General features: G+C 45.1%; 1 protein-coding gene across 1 annotated transcript in view; it reads right to left on the bottom strand.

Moving 5' to 3' along the window:
- LOC124778265 (delta and Notch-like epidermal growth factor-related receptor) overlaps positions 1 to 20,052 on the bottom strand; it is a 561,289-nt gene that overhangs the window by 363,054 nt on the left and 178,183 nt on the right. The window lies entirely within an intron of this gene.

Below are 20,052 nucleotides of genomic sequence, written 5' to 3'. Positions count from 1 at the left end.
AATTTGAAAACTTAATAAAACACGGAATAATGTATATCGAGAGGTAAAAATTGAAACACATGCTTGGAATGACATGGGGTTTTATTAGAACCTAAAAAAAAAAGTTCACAAAATGTCCGACAGATGGCGCTGGACACCAAAACGTGAGTGACTGCGCGTGTCAATCGTGTATAAAAGGAGCTGAATGAGAGAGAGAATCAGCAATGTAGGCAAAACCTCCCCGTCCTTCCGCCTCCTTGATTTCAATCTCACCACCTATGGCCGTCCTATCGCCCTCATCACCACCCTTAAGTACCTTGGCGTCACCCTCGACCGTCGCCTCTCCTGGACCCCCAATCTCCGGACAATACAAGCCAAGGCTCGCTCCCGACTCCGTCTCCTCAAGCTCCTTTCCGGCCGTACGTGAGGTCTGGACCCCATGTCATTCAAAGCATGTGTGTCAATTTGTAACTCTCTGTCTACATTATTCCGCGATTTATTCAGTTTTCAAATTTATACTCACTTTTTGATCACTTGGTACTTTAAATGTCCGCATCACGTGTAAAAAATGTCTCTGAGCACTATGGGACTTAACTTCTGAGGTCATCAGTCCCCTAGAACTTAGAACTACTTAAACCTAACTAACCTAAGGACATCACACACATCCATGCCCGAGGCAGGATTCGAACCTGCGACCGTAGCGGTCGCGCGGTTCCAGACTGTAGCGCCTAGAACCGCTCGGCCACTCCAGCCGGCAACCGCGTGTAATCGAACTATTTTTTAACATTACATAGCGGGGAAAGGAATGCTCATTTTACTACGAAACGGACAATATTTAGCTGTATGACTCCCTAATATTGCTTAATATGGAAGTAATAATGTGCAGGATAATTTCTGCAAACTTCTGTAGCGTTGGCCACGCTGCAGAGAGTGAAGCCGCTTAGCGGTCGGGTTTACAGCGCCCCGCGCGTGTACCGTTACCTGCCGCACTGCCTTACAAAAAGAAAAAGCTCCGCACCTCTCGCGCTGACTACATGTCGCTTATTAGAAAAATACAGCTTTTGGTTTCCCTTATCACACTGAAGAACCAAAGAAACTGTTACACCTGCCTAATGCCGTGTAGGGCCCCCGCGAGCACTCAGAAGTGCCACATCACGACGTGGTATGCCCTCCGCTAATGCCGGAAATAGTCACGGAGGGAACTAACACCATGAATTCTGCAGGACTGTCCATCGTAAGAATAGGAGGGTGTGGAGATCTCTGTTGAACAGCACGTTCCAAGGCATCCCAGATACGCTCAGAAATGTTCGTGTCTGGGGTGTTTGGTGGCCACCAGAAGTGTTTAAATTTAGAAGAGTGTTCCTGCAGCCACTCTGTAGCAATCCTGGACGTTTCGGGTGCTGCATTGTCCTGCTGCAATTGCCTAAATCCGTCGGAATGCACTATGTACATGAACGGATGCAGTCGATCACACAGAATACTTACGTACGTGTCTCCTCTCAGAGTCGTATCTAGACGTATCAGGAGTCCAATATCACGCCAACTGCAAAGGCCCCACACCATTGTAGAGTCTACACCAGCTTGAACAGTCCCCTGCTGACGTACAGGGTTGATTCATGACGCTGTCTCCGTACCCGTATACGTCCATCCGCTCGATACAATTTGAAACGAGACCCCTCCGACCAGGCAAAATGTTTCCAGTCGTCAACAGTCCAACGTCGGTGTTAACGAGCCTAGGCGTGACAGATTCGTTCAGAGTTACAGAAGTGCAACCCTTGCGCAACCATCTGGATATTTCAATGCTGAGCCATCAACTACTGTCAGCGTGCTAACCATTCAACGAAACATCATCGATATGGGCTTTGGGAGCCGAAGGCACACACGTGTACCCTTGACGACTGATCGACACAAAGCCTTACACCTCGCCTGGTCCGGTCAACAACGACATTAGACTGTTGATTACTAGAAACACGTTGCGTGGTCGGACGAGTCTCGTTTCCAATTGTATCGTGCGGATGGGGGTGTACGGGTATGTAGACAGCATCATGAATCCATGGACCCTGTATGTCAGCAGGGGACTGTTCGATTTGGTGTAGGCTCTGCAATGGTGTGGGGCGTGTGCAGTTGCCGTGATATGGGACCCGTGATACGTCTAGATACGACTTTGACAGGGAACACGCACATAAGCATTGACATTTTCTATATTCCAGGTGCCTACAATTGAACGTTAACTATTCAACACATTATAACACGGAAACTAATTACCGTACAAGTACCAAGCTCGGTAGCATTAATGTTAATGACTTGGGGAAGAGAAATAATACTGAATCAATTCAACTGAAACACTTTTAGTATGCTGCTACGTTACATCATACCATTAGACACTGGTATAATTACTGCTACGAATGGGATTCAATATAGCGCCCATCAGTCTCCAAAAGAGTCAGAAGGCGCAGGACTTCATTCTGCACAGGAGAACGAAGCATGTCCGTAGGCATGCTGGCCACCTCTCTTGATGTGCAGCGCTTCAGTTCACCACATGTGTAAATGTTTCACTGGTAAACCCTGTCCTTCAGATAGTCCCACAACCAGAAATCACATGGAGTGGGATCAGATGACCGTGCCAGCCAAGCATTTGAAAACGATCGGCTGATAATTCTATTGTTTCCAAATGTGTTTCGTAGAAGCAGGTGAATTTCACGAGCGATTTGCGGGGGGCCCCATCTTGCATGAAAACTGTTGACTTCCGTGCGTCTCTCTCCTGCAGGGCGTGTTTCACTTGCGGACAAAGTATTTCGCAGTAACACTGAATGTCTTTGGTCCTTGAGCACCAACCTGTTCAAAAAAGAATGGGCTAATGATGAATGTAGCCGTGAAGCCACACCATACGTGGACCACGAGATGTTCAACTGTCGTGACACAGCACGTGCACTGCCTGACGATCGAGAACTGCGAGCAGCGTTGTCTGCCATAGCAACAGCGATTTCATCAACCAACTGTGGTGCAACCCGTCGTCAGCCTCTTCCCAGAGCGACGCCCAGTTCTCCAGTTGATTCGAACTTCTTCATCATGCTCCGCTCAGCTGGTGGAGAAAGAGGATCCTTCCGTAACCTTTTCAGCCGGCGATAGTCTCGAAGTTCAGCTGCAGAATTACTGTTGTTTTAATAATAGAGCTTCACCAATAATGCCCTGATCCTTTTGTCGAAGCTCGTGTTGACATGTCAACAAGTGCACTGCGATTGGTCGGGTGTGTGAGACTATGAATCACGATGTCTGATCACGGCACCTGGTGGCCATAGTTGGAACTGGACGCAGGAGCTGTGACGCATGAAAATCACGCACTCCATACTCTGGACATTAATGCTACCAAGTTTGGTACTCATATGGAAATTAGTTTCCGCGTTATAACGTGTTAAATAGGGAAAGTTTAATTATAATTACCAGGTACAGCTAGTTGTGAGTTTATCACATCCTAAGCATCGCCACTACCGTTATCCACTCATACTTCCTCATCGTTCACATACTGTCTCGCTCTTCTACCGAGGGAGGTGGCGCGAAGTGATGCTGTGGTTAGTAGACTGGACTCACATTCGGGAAGACGACAGTTCAAAATCGAGTCCGACCATGCAGATTAAGGTGTTTCACGATTTCCCTAAATCGCTCCAGACAAATGACGGGATGGATCCTTTGAAATAGCACGGCCGATTTCTCACCCGATTATTCCCTATTCCGAGTTTGTGCTCCATCTCCAGTGACCTCGTTATCAATGGAACTTTATCCTCTAATCTTCGTCATTTCTTTTGTCCCTTTTTTCCCGTTAACCTCTCTTATGCATGTTCAGTTTGTTGGGGCCACATGTAGTAAGCGTTGCTTCACGCAGTGGAGAATGGCAAAACAGAGGCACGCCAGCGACCGAGGCGTTGCGAAGATGGCAGTCACAGATAGCCTTGCTGACAGCAGCAGTCTACCAACAGGCTGACGCAAGGCTGCACACAGACTGAGCGCCAAGCGAAGCCTGGAGAGTGCTGAGTTAGGTGAAGTGAGGCAAGCACGCTAAGTTACGCTGCAATATACTGTGGGAGTAATAACAAAAAGCTACCACCGAAGGTAAAAAAACGTCCTCCTGCCGTATATAAACAGTGGAGCACAGGCAGCAACAGACAGAATCCATTAGGAAGCAGTTCGGATCTGAGGACAGACGTGGTCCGTGTCCAAATGTTCAGTCTTCGTAGGTGACGATTCGGGAATTTTGTTCCAGCTTGCAGGAGTCACCCGTTCGCCGCCATATGTCAACTTCAGCTCTGGAGGTCGGCCCGAGTTCAGTCGGAACCAAGGCTGACTAACTACAGCGAGAACTTCCAGCAGGACCGGCCGCAGAGCGATCTTGGTCACAGGCGCCGCCGGGGACTGACGCCCAGACTTCACAGCAACCCAGCCCCACGGCGCATGGTTCGTCCATGACGGGACCTCGCGGACATCGCTACAGATGGCTTCCCAGCAATCGGTGTAGCAGGCGTCGGCAGCTGACATGACAGCGATGCGGCTCCGTGGGCGTGCCCATACTGGGGCGCTGAGCGGCGACGAGTTCATCTCAACCACATGGCATCCTGGCTTCAGCAGAGCACTTGCAGCCTGAGGCTCCCGAATGCGATCAGCAGCGCACGTTGCGCGCATTGTCAGAGAATCTACACAGCAGCAGCCAGGTGGAGGGATCCGCAGGGCTGGGCAGCGACGACGAGGGAGAAATTGTAAAGAAAGTTGAATAAATATTTGTAAAACTCCACGCCATCTCAGTCTTTGGCGCAGCCACTGTGTCTGCTGCTAACAAGTGGTGCGTAAGTCGTAACAAGTTACTAGTGTCTACGCTGAAATTGTGTAGGATGGTTGTAAGAAATCGCGTGAAATCATTGGAAGGAATCCCTCGTGAGTTCTAAATCGCTACTAGAGTGCAGTTAGCACATTGCCTGTGCGTAGGGAGTTAAAAATAATGGAGTACGCTCGAGCAACTACTCACAAGCCACAATATCAGCTCTAATTTCTCGGATTTTCTCGTCATGGTCATTTCCGAGATGTATGTCGGAAAAAGTAATGCAGTGTCCGACTCTTTCTGGAAAGTACTCTAGGGAAGTTTCAGAAGTAAACGACTCCGTAACGTACGCCAGTTCACGAAGTCCACTTGGTCTTAGCTGTGGCTGTTCCTACACGTTTCCATTTAACACATCTCACTAACAGTCGAACTGGGTAATTTTAGAACGGTTGAAATGTCCCTAATGGATCTGTTACCCAGGTGACACCCAGTGACTAGTACACGTTCGAAGTCACTGAGCTCCACTGGCCGACTCAGTCTGCTGTTTCCGCTCCCCTACTGACAACACAATACTCCCAGCCCCCTTTTATACTGGCTGGTCCGTCGCTCCTAACTTGCAGTGATCAATTCCGTATGGGGTACCTTTGATCATATGATGTACTTGGTTGGGAGCAGATCATGTCGCAGCTACACATTTAGCCAACGGCCAACGACACTCTTATGTTTTAGTTTCCTGCGAGCATTACTATTGCAGTTATAATTGTACAAAAAAAATGACATGTTGTCTAATATAAGCTTTGTAATTTCTGGGATCCAAATGTTGCCTATCTTGTAAGCTAATGAAAATTACGTAACATTGATCACAACAGCTACATATTTGTTACCTACTACTGAAGACACGAAAATAAACATTTTATTACGATCTAGTTTCATTTTATTGCGATATTGCAGTCCTTTGTCATTCTGAATTACGGTGCAAAGACCCTTTGGACATGCATGCATCTCCAAAGGAACAGGCACTGCTGCGACTACAGCCGTTATGAACTACATTAACTGTACGAGGGCTATTCGGAAAGTAAGGAACGATAGGCCGCGAAATGGAAACCACAGTGAAAATCAAAACTGTTTTAATTGGAACGGTTAACTACAGCTTGCAGCTACTTCTCTACACAGCCGCCGTTGTCGTAGCGTTTTACCAACTTTTAAATTTCCTCGTTATAGAACACAGCCACCAGTGCTTTTCGACAATTTCCTACTCTGGACTGCAGCTCGTTGCTGTGTCAAAATATTTCTTCAGAGCCAGCGGTTCATTTGAGCAGAGATGAACCTCAGGGGTAGCCAATTATTGTGGGTGATGAAACACTTCCCATCGGAAACGCTGCAGGAGCATCTTCATTGCCCCTGAAGAGTGCGGCCGAGAACCGCATGACAGTTATGTTATGTGGATTGCATAGCTTCAAACGAAATCTTTCGCCAGGCCCTCATACTTGGCGGCAGACGCTAATTTCTAGCCATCTTTACGTTCTCACTGTGAGCTCAAAATTGAAAAGAGAGACATGATTCGATCGACGGGCGTACTATACACAGTGTCCAATGCATCTGTCCAAAGCTTCATCAGATTTTCACTGTATTTTCCATTTCGCGACCGATCGTTCCTTACTTTCCGAATAACCGTCGTATTCACAGTTGCGAATATGGACAACCATCAGCTGTAGAACGGAATGACGACGATGAGATTTTTTGACGGATCGCGACTCGAACCCAGATTTTCCGCTTTTCGCGAACATGCATGTCCAAAGGAACTTTCGTCGTAATTCAGAATTACACAGGCACTGAAATATCTTATTTATCCGCCGACACCGGGAAAGTGACTTTCAAGTAAAATATCTCAGCTGCACAGGAATATACGTAGTGGATGTGTGGCTAGAGGTTGTAGACGCATGGCTGACGGCATACTGAAGTCTGGGTCTGGCCATCAGTCGTGCGCGGATAGCTAAATGGTATGGCAACCGTTGTTGATAAGGGGGAAATCTGGGTTACAGCCCAGGTCCGGCACAAATTTTCACCGTCGTCATTCCGTTCTACAGCTTATAGTTGTCCATACTCGCAAACGCGAATACATTTAATTTATAAACATTTTATTGCTGAAGTGTGCAATTAAACTACGTTGTCATCAAAATTTGTTTTGATAAGTTTCTCATGTTTTATTACATACTTTACAGGACAGATGAAAAGAAAAATATATTTTAGGTGGTTACGAGATGTGAAACAGTCAGAGGTGATCTATTGCTTAACTTTAAATATGGTAACATATACCGCCTAAAAGACTGATAAGATTCCAAAACAGCAAGAACGGATATGCAAGTACTAAATGCGCATGTATTCCCAGACGTAAAGGCCAATTTTCAAGGATATGACACTAACGATCAATCGAAGCAAAATGTTTGGTACAAATGGGAAATTCATACCGCAAGAACTCTGAGCACTTATTCAGTTGAAGACACGTGTTTCACAGTAGCTCTTAAAGACCGGCCGCTGTGGCCGAACGGTTCTAGGTGCTTCAGTCCGGAACCACGCGACTGCTACGGTCGCAGGTTCGAATCCTGCCTCGGGCATGGGTATGTGTGATGTCCTTAGGTTAGTTAGGTTTAAGTAGCTCTAAGTTCTAGGGGACTGATGACCTCAGATGTTAAGTCCCATAGTGCTCAGAGCCATTTGGACCATTTTTCAACCATAGCTATTAAGGCATGCATTTTAGAACCCGTGTTTATCAACTTTTTTGCTTCGAGTGATCATTCCTGGCTTGTCCCTGAATATTGGCATTCCTCCAGGAACATTCGGTTTGATGACTGCGAACAATATTTTAGTGTAACTCTATGGTGAGCAGTATCTCAAGCGTCGAGTAACATTGTTCATCTCTGGTTGACGCTACAGCTAGGGAAGAAAAATAATCCATCTCTATGCTAAACTGGAAGCCGAACCATGACTAGTGACGTCACAGCCGCCATGATAGGTCGGGAAAAACTGGGAAATTGTTTTGCTATACAGAATAACTGCAATTACTATTTACTAATACAACGTTACTTTTTTTTAACTTTAGTTCGTAGATCACAGAACGAATCACTGGATAGTCCATGTTTGATGTTTTGCAAACATGAATCACTGGATAAGTGATTCATACTTTGAGCATAGATGTAAGTAATGGGTGACTTTTTCAAGAACTGGAAACTGAAGCCAAACATATCTAAAACGGAGGAAATGCTTACCATCTTAATAACTGTGAGGCAAATCGTCAATTACATGTCGTCTTCGAAAACATCCCCCTGGAACATAACCCTTACCCAAAATACTTGGGGGTCATTTTAGACTGGGGCCTTACCTTTTAACAACCATTTAGAAAATGTAGCAAAAAAGTAAACATTAGAACTGATATTGTCAGAAAAGTAGCTGGGTCATGATGGGGTGCCAATGCAGGCACTCTTCGAACTGCTACACTGGCATCAGTGCACATGTAGGAATACTTGACGTCAAATTGCATCAAGCAATCAAAATAATCAGTGGCACTACTAAATCTACACCACTTCCATGACTGCCTGTATTGCGTGATGTTGCACCTCCATTAGTAAAACAAGATGCAGCGGCAGTAAGAGAGTTCCAAAAGTGTTTCGCTTACCAGAAATCACTTCTATATAACCAACTACTGAATACCCCTGCCAGTAGACTCAAATCTAGATAACCACCCTGGCAAATACAAGATGGACCTCATGTATATGACGTTTGTCAAGAATGGAGAGAGGTTTGGCAGAAGTTTTCTGCGACTGATTCCCATCTCATAACTGATCTTAACGAACGCGTGAATGGATTTAGTCTTCCCAGAAAACTATCGACACATCTGAATCGATTCCATAAAGGCCATGGAAGATGCAGTGCCTGTTTGTGTGAATGGATGTTCAAAGACGCCCTGGCATGTGACTGTGGCGATCCTGTGCAAACTATGCAGCGCTTGATTGAAGACTGTACTCCTGATTGACTCAGAGAGCCACATTTGGTGAAACAAAGAGCTGTTGAGTGATTAAGAGACCTCGATATTGAATTATAGCCTTTTCTCTGGATTGTTCGTTTCCTTGTTTATATTACACGTATCTCTGTGTCTGTTTAACCTGTTACATGTGACGTCGCTAAATGAGACTGTAACGTTTTATATATGAAGTCCCTAAATGAGACTGTAAAATGACGGTGTAAGCCATACGAACAAATAAATAACTGGAAAGTCGCAAGCACTAGCAACTACGAATGGCCCTCGCCAATATGGTGTATGCGGCGACACGAAATTCTATGAAAAAGACGCCTTTGAATAGTCTTATGTGGGGAACACTATGGTAAGAAGGATACATGAGGGAGACTGTTCGATCAATTCTTGAGTACTACTGATCAGAAGGGAACCGATTTTTATGCAAGTAATTTTTTGTTGTAGATAAAAATCTGTAATTAAGATAGAAATTTCCGAACCAGCACACTTCAATCGTATACCAAATTCTATTTCACATAAAATACACATTTTTGTTATTTTATATAAATAAATATTTTAAATGATTCCCGAAAAGCACCTAATTTGTCACTTTTCTTTGGAATAATTTTTAAATATAACAAAAAAACTCTTGTCTTCTCATATTATGATAATGTAGTTTCAATGAATTTCCCTCTTAAATGTATTTCGTTGTTAGTGGCCACTACAGGTGCTGACTCGCTACGCAACGGGAAATCCCTTATTTCGCATGTAGACGGCTGAGGCAATGCACTCAACAGTCGTAAATCGTTGCCCTCGTCTTGTTTAAAGCATAGCGTTTTTACGGAACAACATCTTAAGTGGAGTGACTGGCGATGTAATGCCGAAAGCGAAGTCAAGTGTTCGCTCTGGTTTGCGACAATATGTTACCGAATTTAATGCCAGCTTGACAAGTAATGGTAGAGTTCTATTCTCTCAAAATGCGAGAAATCAGTAAAGGCAGACCAGCGGTATAAAGTCTTGCAGTATTTAGCAGGCAGTTAACACAGGAAAGCCGCTTCACGTACAACTTCTAGGCGAGGTTAAGCACCTACCTCTCCACGAACTCTAGTTTTCAATAGTTCCGAATATTTTGCAGATCTATACTTTTCTTTTGTGTGATATTCCTTGACATAAATTGAGATGTCCAGCGCTCAGAAATTTTCTTACGAAATACTGATACACTAGAATCAATATTAAGAAAATTGTATGTACCTGCCTGCTACCGAAAAATGCTAGGAAAGATCAGAGTAGAACGTGAAAATTAAAAAAAAATTAAAAATCTGGGTAAGCTTGACGAATCATCAGCCTCCACCGGTAAGAAAATGTGAAATGTAATAGGTGTGCCACAAAATGAAGAAATAATGTCCAAGAGGTGTTTTCTGCTATCAAGTAAAGAGATATTAGCATCGGGTCATGTGGCAATAGCTCGCTTATTCATGAATCTCTGCAGCTTTTTGGGCGATAGAAGTGAAATTTGATAATGTTTTGCTTTTGCTGACGAATGCTGTTCCATAAATGAAAAATGTAGCCGAAGGCCTTTCTACAGCCGGACATTATACAAGCAACTTGTATAGTACATGTTTTACACAGAGCATGTGAGCAGATAGTTACATTGTCTCCTAAAGTGGACAAATTCATCTCAAACGGCGAAAAGGCGGTTGTGAAAGCGCCGACAAGAACTGATTTGTTGAGAGCCAAATATCCAAGTCTTGCACATCCACCTACACAGTAGTTGGTAAACGGTGGCCGTGGCTGGAAGAAGCACAGTATTATGCGAATAATTTTGAAAGTTTTAAATCGGTGATTGATGCATTAAATAAGAGTGATACTTCTTCAGTTGAAATTCTTCAGAACTTCTTCCACCGTAGTGCACTAAAAAAATGAGCTGTGTTATTTATCTGCAATTTTTTTTGTTTCACTCTATCAAAAATTTAGAAACATCAACCAGTTTAACTGAGTCAGTTAATGAAGCGCATGACGATGAGAAAAAAATCATTCATTCGAAGTTCCAAAAGTGAAAGTTATTAAACAACAATTTGAAAGTATGTTTCACAAGAAAATGGTGGGTCTCATACTAGGTGTAAAATTGCAAAGGTATTGGAAGGGAGGCAGACGATGGTGAAATTCAAAATGAGTGTGCCAGTGACTCTACTTTGTTGAAATATACAAAACAATCATCTTCTGACGTTGAGAGGTGCGTCTCTAGGTATCGTGCATTGTTTCGAGACAACTGACATCGATTTATGATGGAAATCTTGGTGAAAGTTTTCGTGGTTCAATGCAACAGCGAGTTGTCTAAATCCACCACTCCATCAGGATGCTTGGTGAGTGGTTTTTAAAATAAGTATTTTCACTTTTCTTATTTACAGTTTTCTAATATAGAAACAATATATTTTTGGATTTTTATACATACTTTTTGTATTTTTCCTACATAAAAAATGAAATATTTTAAAGTTTTTAGCTCAGAAAAATGTTTTGCCTGTTAATCAGTGTGGAGCTTTTCTTACAAGAACGGATTAATAGAGCAGGTAGAGAAGTTCCAAAGATGATCGGCGCGATTGGTTACGGGTTCGTGCGGTCTGTGCACAAGTGTTAGCAAGCTTCGAAGGCATACACTACAGGAGACGCGTTCTGTGTTACAGAGAAGTTTACAGTTGAAATTCCGAGAGCGTATCCTCCTGGAAAACTGGAGCAACACATTTATCCCTCCCACGTAAGCCTCGTGAAATGACCACGAAGAGAAAATCATATAAATTAGAGCTCACACAAAACTTTACAGTCATTCTTCCCAAGCGTCATTTGCGAATGGAACGGAGAAGGGGAGATCAGTTTGTGATACCAGAACCACTCTGTACCACACACCGTAAGACTGCTTGTAATGTATGGATATAGATGTAGATGCAGATGTAAATGTAGAATTTCCTGTTGCCGGAGATCGTACCCTCATTTCCAGCTCGTAAATACTTCTGTAATTGCGCTGTGCAAAACCACGTGAAAGCAGACTGAAGCGATGTGGTCTTTGTGGACTCCCAACAGCAACCACGGAAAATGTAATTACGAAACGTAAATGGAAGCAGACGATACATAATTTCCTCCGAGTGGCTCATCTCGTGGTGAGCACTTCAGTCGGAAGCCCTGAACACAGATAACCCCGTGCGTTTTTCACGGCTTAGACTTGAGTGCCCGCCCAAGAAAATAAGCAGGTTTAATTACTGAAACGGTGTAATCCGGATAAAGTACGGCGCGACGAGTTCTAAGTGTTTTTCCGCACCGGTGATGATCGTCCTATTCTAGAACCGGTCCGGAATGAGCAGCTTTTACAGAAAGGTTAGAGGGTGGTGTCTGTGATGGGTGTGTGTGGAGCGGGGTGGAAGGAGGGGGCAGGGCAGGAGAAAAGGAGTGGCTGTTGGAGGGCTAGTAGGGGCATCTGAAGGGAGCCTGTCAGAGCGCGACTAAGCTCACTCACGGCTGGCTCAGTCGCCGTAACCGGAGACCCAGAAAATTGGATAAATACCGTCCCGCTGCGCACGTTAGGGCTCGCGTGTAGTTCTGCGTTGCTAAAGTAGGGCCGCTTCAGCATTCATTCGCGCGAACCACCACGCTCCCGTGTTCGAATAAATATTCAGCGACTCATCTGCATATTCACAATTTAAGCGGAAGGAGAAAAAGGAAGAGAGAAAAAGAGGAAGACTTGTCAGCTTTTTGCCCCCCTTGCGATTTTGTCCAGTGCTAAATTCCGTAGCGCTCCATCCCGCAGTGACGTATAGCTTGGTGTCTCTTTCATTACGAGAGGAATATTGAACAGATAGTCACACATATCGCCAACACAGTTTCACACCATCGACTCTCTCCCCAGCTACAGTGCCGTGTCAAACCTTACCTAAAAAGAAAGCTGCATCCGAATTAAATTGTCCTGAAATAAAACAAGCAAAGAATTTATTGCACATGTCAACTTCTCTTAGCATTTCCAGTGACATCGAAATGCTAGCACTAGTTCGGGTGTACATCAAAACGGCATTTTAGTTTTTTATTTATTTCTTTAATCGCTTCTTATCCACGTCTTCACACTAGTACGAATGGACACATATCTGTGTCACCTCTCCCATAATCTATCTTCCTCCTTGTATTTCTTTCTCCCCACTTCCACTTGCTTCATGACACCCTATGCCTTTCTCACTTTCCTCTTCACATCCTGTCCATCTTCCAGCTTCCACACAACACTCTCTCTCCTTACACCTACGCCCAAACTCTCTCCCCTTCTTCCATCTCACACCCTCTTCCCCTTCCGACTGCCTCCTCACACCCTTTTCCACATGCCCACTAGCCCTATCGAAGCTCCATCTGCCTTCTACATGTTCCAGCTTCCATCATTCAACTGTCCATTTCCTCTTTCAGTCCACCACCCCCTCTTCCTCTCCCCCTTCTATCTCCTCCATTCACTTTTGTCTGCCATCCGCTCCTCCCTCTCTCTCTAATTATCTCCTTCCCCCTCTCTATTTGCTCCTCCTTTCCATCTTCTGCACCACTCCGTTATCACCCCCACCACTACCCCAAAGCGATAACACCACACTATCGCTTTCTAGACAATAACTCGTGTGTACCAAATTTGTTTTAAATTTTTTCATTGTCTTAGGTGGAGATACTGAACATACACATGAACATCATACATATATATAATCTGTGTGTGTGTGTGTGTGTGTGTGTGTGTGTGTGTGTTTGTGTGTGTGTGAGTGTGTGTGTGTGTGTTAGGGATGGTCAAAACAATAATCAAAGAATCATCCCTTCACTTCTTTCCAGATAGTATCCCCATGTCCCATATATCATTTGGATAAAATGTCTAAGCAGCTGAAAATAAAATGCTATCCTTATGAAGTAGCCACATCGATTTCCAATCATAATGAAAACTGAGAATTCAAAATTACCGATTAGTCTCCTGTCGCGAAATGTGTATGACATTTCATATTAATCATTTTCTGGTAAGGATTTAAATTAATATATAAAGAGCATCAATTGAGACTGAAAAGCTTCCATGTAACCAAAAGGAAAATACAAGGAACTACGCTGTTTAGCTTGCAAATACAGTTCTGTTTTACCCATCTGTTGCAAATAATCATTTTTGTTATGCAATCACGTTTCATTTAGGCTTTTTAGGTACACTCCTGGAAATTGAAATAAGAACACCGTGAATTCATTGTCCCAGGAAGGGGAAACTTTATTGACACATTCCTGGGGTCAGATACATCACATGATCACACTGACAGACCCACAGGCACATAGACACAGGCAACAGAGCATGCACAATGTCGGCACTAGTACAGTGTATATCCACCTTTCGCAGCAATGCAGGCTGCTATTCTCCCATGGAGACGATCGTAGAGATGCTGGATGTAGTCCTGTGCAACGGCTTGCCATGTCATTTCCACCTGGCGCCTCAGTTGGACCAGCGTTCGTGCTGGACGTGCAGACCATGTGAGACGACGCTTCATCCAGTCCCAAACATGCTCAATGGGGGACAGATCCGGAGATCTTGCTGGCCAGGGTAGTTGACTTACACCTTCTAGAGCACGTTGGGTGGCACGGGATACATGCGGACGTGCATTGTCCTGTTGGAACAGCAAGTTCCCTTGCCGGTCTAGGAATGGTAGAACGATGGGTTCGATGACGGTTTGGATGTACCGTGCACTATTCAGTGTCCCCTCGACGATCACCAGTGGTGTACGGCCAGTGTAGGAGATCGCTCCCCACACCATGATGCCGGGTGTTGGCCCTGTGTGCCTCGGTCGTATGCAGTCCTGATTGTGGCGCTCACCTGCACGGCGCCAAACACGCATACGACCATCATTGGCACCAAGGCAGAAGCGAATCTCATCGCTGAAGACGACACGTCTCCATTCGTCCCTCCATTCACGCCTGTCGCGACACCACTGGAGGCGGGCTGCACGATGTTGGGGCGTGAGCGGAAGACGGCCTAACGGTGTGAGGGACCGTAGCCCAGCTTCATGGAGACGGTTGCGAATGGTCCTCGCCGATACCCCAGGAGCAACAGTGTCCCTAATTTGCTGGGAAGTGGCGGTGCGGTCCCCTATGGCACTGCATAGGATCCTACGGTCTTGGCGTGCATCCGTGCGTCGCTGCGGTCCGGTCCCAGGTCGACGGGCACGTGTACCTTCCGCCGACCACTGGCGACAACATCGATGTACTGTGGAGACCTCACGCCCCACGTGTTGAGCAATTCGGCGGTACGTCCACCCGGCCTCCCGCATGCCCACTATACGCCCTCGCTCAAAGTCCGTCAACTGCACATACGGTTCACGTCCACGCTGTCGCGGCATGCTACTAGTGTTAAAGACTGCGATGGAGCTCCGTATGCCACGGCAAACTGGCTGACACTGACGGCGGCGGTGCACAAATGCTGCGCAGCTAGCGCCATTCGACGGCCAACACCGCGGTTCCTGGTGTGTCCGCTGTGCCGTGCGTGTGATCATTGCTTGTACAGCCCTCTCGCAGTGTCCGGAGCAAGTATGGTGGGTCTGACACACCGGTGTCAATGTGTTCTTTTTTCCATTTCCAGGAGTGTATTTTCAGTGGTCCACAAACAAAATTTTTTTCTCCAATGAATACTTACATTGTCTGGTATTGTTTAGAAACATAGTGTTTCGGGGCAGTATTTTCAGATTAAAATTGGACCTATTCATATATAGTTTCCACAACAAATTTGTGCGTGGTCGGCTGTAATTATCATATGGCAGGTAAACATGATAGAGTAGCTACTGCATTAATGCGGAACCGATTTACACTGGCCGAAAGTACTTCAAGCTTTGGCCTTCAGGTGCAAATTTGGCGCGTACATTACCTCAGCGACGTCTCCGGTGTTCATATTGAACAAACCGTGCAAGTGGTAGTTCATAACAAAACCAGCAATATGGCTTTCTCTTTTGTTTAACCTATTCTCTGCACGTCCCGTTCCTAATCCAATACATGTGAAAACATTCTGTACGCCTTCTTTCATTCACAGTGCCAACACAACAGATGAGCTGTAGGTGAATGCCACCAGGATGTGGCAGATCAGTTAACTTCCAAGACACACGCATGCTTGCTCGGCAGCTATGAATGCGGAAGCGAAAAGTGCACTGTGGTTAAAAAAAAAAAAAAAAAAAAAAAAACCAAGGGATAGTGATATCCGCATATACAGATGGCGGAAGTATCACGTACACAAGATGTAAACGACTGGAAAACGGTGACCTGATCAGACGAGATCCGACTTAAGTTGGTAAGAGCGGATGGTAGAGTTGGAGTGTGGGACATACCCCACGACCATGAACCCAAGTTGTCAACAAGGCACGCTTCAAGGTTGTGCCGACTCCATAGTTGTGTGGGCTGTGTTTACATGAAATGGTCTCGGTCCTCTGGTCAAACTGAACGATTATTGACTGAAAATGGTTGTGTTCGGCTACTTGGAGACCATTCACAGCCATTCACAGACTCCAGGTTCCGACACAATAATCGAATTTTTGAGGATGAAAATGTGCCATATCACTGGGCCTCAATAGTTCGCGATTGTTTTGATGAACATTCTGAACAATCTAACAAATGGTTTGTCCCATCTAATACTTTGGGACATAATCGAGAGTTCACTTTGTTCACAAAGTCCCGCACCAGAAACACTTTCCCAATTATGGACGACTCTAGAGTCAACATGGCTCAATATTTCTGCAGGGGACTTCCAAGGAATTGTTAAGTCCATGCCACGTCGAGTTGCTGCAATACGCTGGGAAAAAGGAGGTCTGATACGATGTTAGGAGGTACTCCATGACTTTTTCCACTTCATTGTCAAAGAGGCTACTGAAATAGTTAAACGCCCTAACAGCATGAACAAGAAGGATGGCTACAACTTGGCTACATCCTGCCTACCAGCGGGGCCAGGCCAGCGAGCTGCGTGTTTTTCCCAGCCAGCAGATCCACGTAACAAGGTTTCAGCAGAATAGACAAGGGGCCACAAGAGAAATTCCGTATGGTATAGACCTCTTGCTGCAGGAAAACACTACCCATGGCTGCAAGCAGACTATTAGATACTGCCTGTCAGTCACCTTCCAAAGCAGCGCAGGCAGTAGGCTACCATTGAGCCACTACCCATCTGCCTCCCCATAGCAATATTTATTGCAAATTTTCCTGTGACGTCCTAGAATATGACGTCGGTAAGCTCCTGACTTTCGAAACAAGACACTATATAGGGGAAGACCGTCACCACAATCCAGCACTTTATGTTAGCGGTTGGCTATGTGATTCCCAAGTTGAAAACAAAGTCAAAAGAAGATAAACACATTAACTCTAGACAAACATAAACAAAATAAAGATCTTACAAAAGATTCCACTCCAAACACTACAATTTCTTCTCATTGTCATCTTGAGTTAAGCATTGTTTACGAGCCGTTTGGCACTCGTAACTACAGACACTTCTGAATGCAGTTAGGCATACTCTTTTTCAAATTGCGCAAATTAGCATGTGGAATATTGTCCCATTCCTCCACAGCGACATCTATGATGTCCCATGCCCTGTAGGGTCTGCCGGCCGAAGTGGCCGTGCGGTTAAAGGCGCTGCAGTCTGGAACCGCAAGACCGCTATGGTCGCAGGTTCGAATCCTGCCTCGGGCATGGATGTTTGTGATGTCCTTAGGTTAGTTAGGTTTAACTAGTTCTAAGTTCTAGGGGGCTAATGACCTCAGCAGTTGAGTCCCATAGTGCTCAGAGCCATTTGAACCATTTTTTGTAGGGTCTCTGGTGGGACAGGACGATTGCCAACTGCTCGTTATAGCATAGTCCATGCATTCCCAATGCAACTGAGAGCTGGAGAGGTCATTCCATCAGACTGATTCTATGCTCTAATAGGAAGGTATTTGCAAGATTGTGACGATCGCCGTCCATCAATGTGAATCCCGCTCCAATAAGTTCACCAAATGGAGCCACAAAGCATGCATGGATGTCGTTCGAATACTTCACATAAGACGTTCTCCTACATATTGGCACAAGGGGAGTCCTGCCGCCATACATGATGCCATTCGAAAACATGACTGAAGCGCCTTGATAGAGGTGGCGGTCTGTAATGTGAGAGTGGAGACTGACAAGCTCATCAGAAAACAGCAGTATATCCCGCTGCTGTTTAGTCCACAAAAAGTCCTTTCGAGTCCATACGACATGAGACCTCTCCGAACGCCATTTAGAAAAGGAGGCCTGAGAGGTCTTCTAACACTTAATCCCCGCTCATGAGGCCTACTTCGTTCCTTTTATGTTGACACTGGACTTCTGTAGCTGTTTGGAACTGCCGCTGTAGATGTGTCGCATTGTGTTGTGGGTTTGGATGGTTGATTTGATGGAAGGGACCGAATAACGAGGCCATCGTTCCCACCGGATTAGGAAAGGACGGGGAAGGAAGTCGGCTGTGCCCTTTCAAACGAACCATCTCGGCATTTGCCTGGAGCGACTAGGGAAGTCACGGAAAATCTAAATCAGGATGGCCGGACGCGGGTTTGAACCGTCGTCCTCCCGAATGCGAATCCACTGCGCCACCTCAGTCAGTATTGAGGGTTTCTGCTTGCTGTTACACACAGATATTCATTCTGCACGCGTGTTATTGTTTTTCTTGCAAGGCCATTTCTGTGACGATTCCCAAATGATCTTGTCGCTAGACACTTGTTCCAGATCCTAGAGACAGCACTTTGACTCACAGCGATATTTCCTGCAACGTGCACCTGTCTCATTCCCCGCTCCATTAGAGTTACTATATGAATCGTACGTTATTGTTGTCCGAACCATCCTGAAGGAATGCAAATTTCGTAATGTCACACAGCGAAGGTAATGCAATGTTTACAGGAGATACGGTTGCCACAGAATGCACATAGTGCCCCCTCACGGTAGAACCAAGGACTATCTCCACTGGAATTGTTGTTGTTGTTGTGGTCTTCAGTCCAGAGACTGATTTGATGCAGCTCTCCATGCTACTCTATCCTCTGCAAGCTTCTTCATCTCCCAGTACCTTCTGAATCTGTTTAGTGTATTCATCTCTTGGTCTCCCTCTATGATTTTTACCTTCCACGCTTCCCTCCAATACTAAATTAGTGATCCCCTCATGCCTCAGAATACGCCCTACCAACCGATCCCTTCTTCTAGTCAAGTTGTGCCACAAATTTCTCTTCTCTTCAATTCTATTCAATACCTCCTCATTAGTTATGTGATCTACCTATCTACAACATTCTTCTGTAGCACCACATTTCAAAAGCTTCTATTCTCTTTTTGTGTAAACTATTTATCGTCCACGTTTCACTTCCATACATGGCCACACTCCATACAAATACTTTCAGAAACAACTTCCTGTCACTTAAATCTATACTCGATGTTAACAAATTTCTCTTCTTCAGAAACGCTTTCCTTGCCATTGTCAATCTACATTTTATATCTTCTCTACTTCGACCATCATCAGTTATATTGCTCCCCAAACAGCAAAACTCAGTTACTACTTTAAGCGTCTCATTCCCTAATCTAATGCCCGCAGCATCACCCGATTTAATTCGATTACATTGCGTTACCCTCGTTTTGCTTTTGTTGATGTTCATCTTATATCCTCATTTCAAGACACTGTACATTCCTTTCAGCTGATCTTCCAAGTCCTTTGTTGTCTCTGACAAAATAACAATGTCATCGGCAAACCTCAATGTTTTTATTTCGTCTCCATGGATTTTAATTCCTACTCCGATTTTTTCTTTTGTTTCCTTCACTGCTTGCTCAATATACAGATTGAATATCATCGGTGATAGGCTACAACCCTGTCTCACTCCCTTCCCAAAAACTGCTTCCCTTTGATGCCCCTCGACTCTTATAACTGCCATCTGGTCCGCTAGAATTACACTAAAAAAAGAAAAAAAAAGAAAAACACTCTATTGATATCATAACGTATTTCTGGATCAGAAGGTTCAACATTAAAGTTTCGGGAGCATTCATTTTGACCACTGCATAACCAAGCAGGAAATGGAAGAAAGCCAGCCAGCACCATCTCCCTCATGAGCCCTAAACAGAGCGTTTGGCTTCAGGGAGGAGGACGATATTGCAGGAGGCTGCGCAGCGGTTCCCCAAGCTCTCTCTACCTCCGCCGTCTCTTTAGACAGGCGTCCTCCGGGGACCCGGTTATCTGCACCAGCGAAGGAGTCTGAGAGAGGGGAGGGAAGTC

This window comes from Schistocerca piceifrons, chromosome 1 (genome assembly GCF_021461385.2).
Source record: "Schistocerca piceifrons isolate TAMUIC-IGC-003096 chromosome 1, iqSchPice1.1, whole genome shotgun sequence".
NCBI lineage: Eukaryota > Metazoa > Arthropoda > Insecta > Orthoptera > Acrididae > Schistocerca > Schistocerca piceifrons.
Note: the sequence above shows the minus strand (reverse complement) of the source record. Positions and strands in the feature narration are given on the sequence as shown.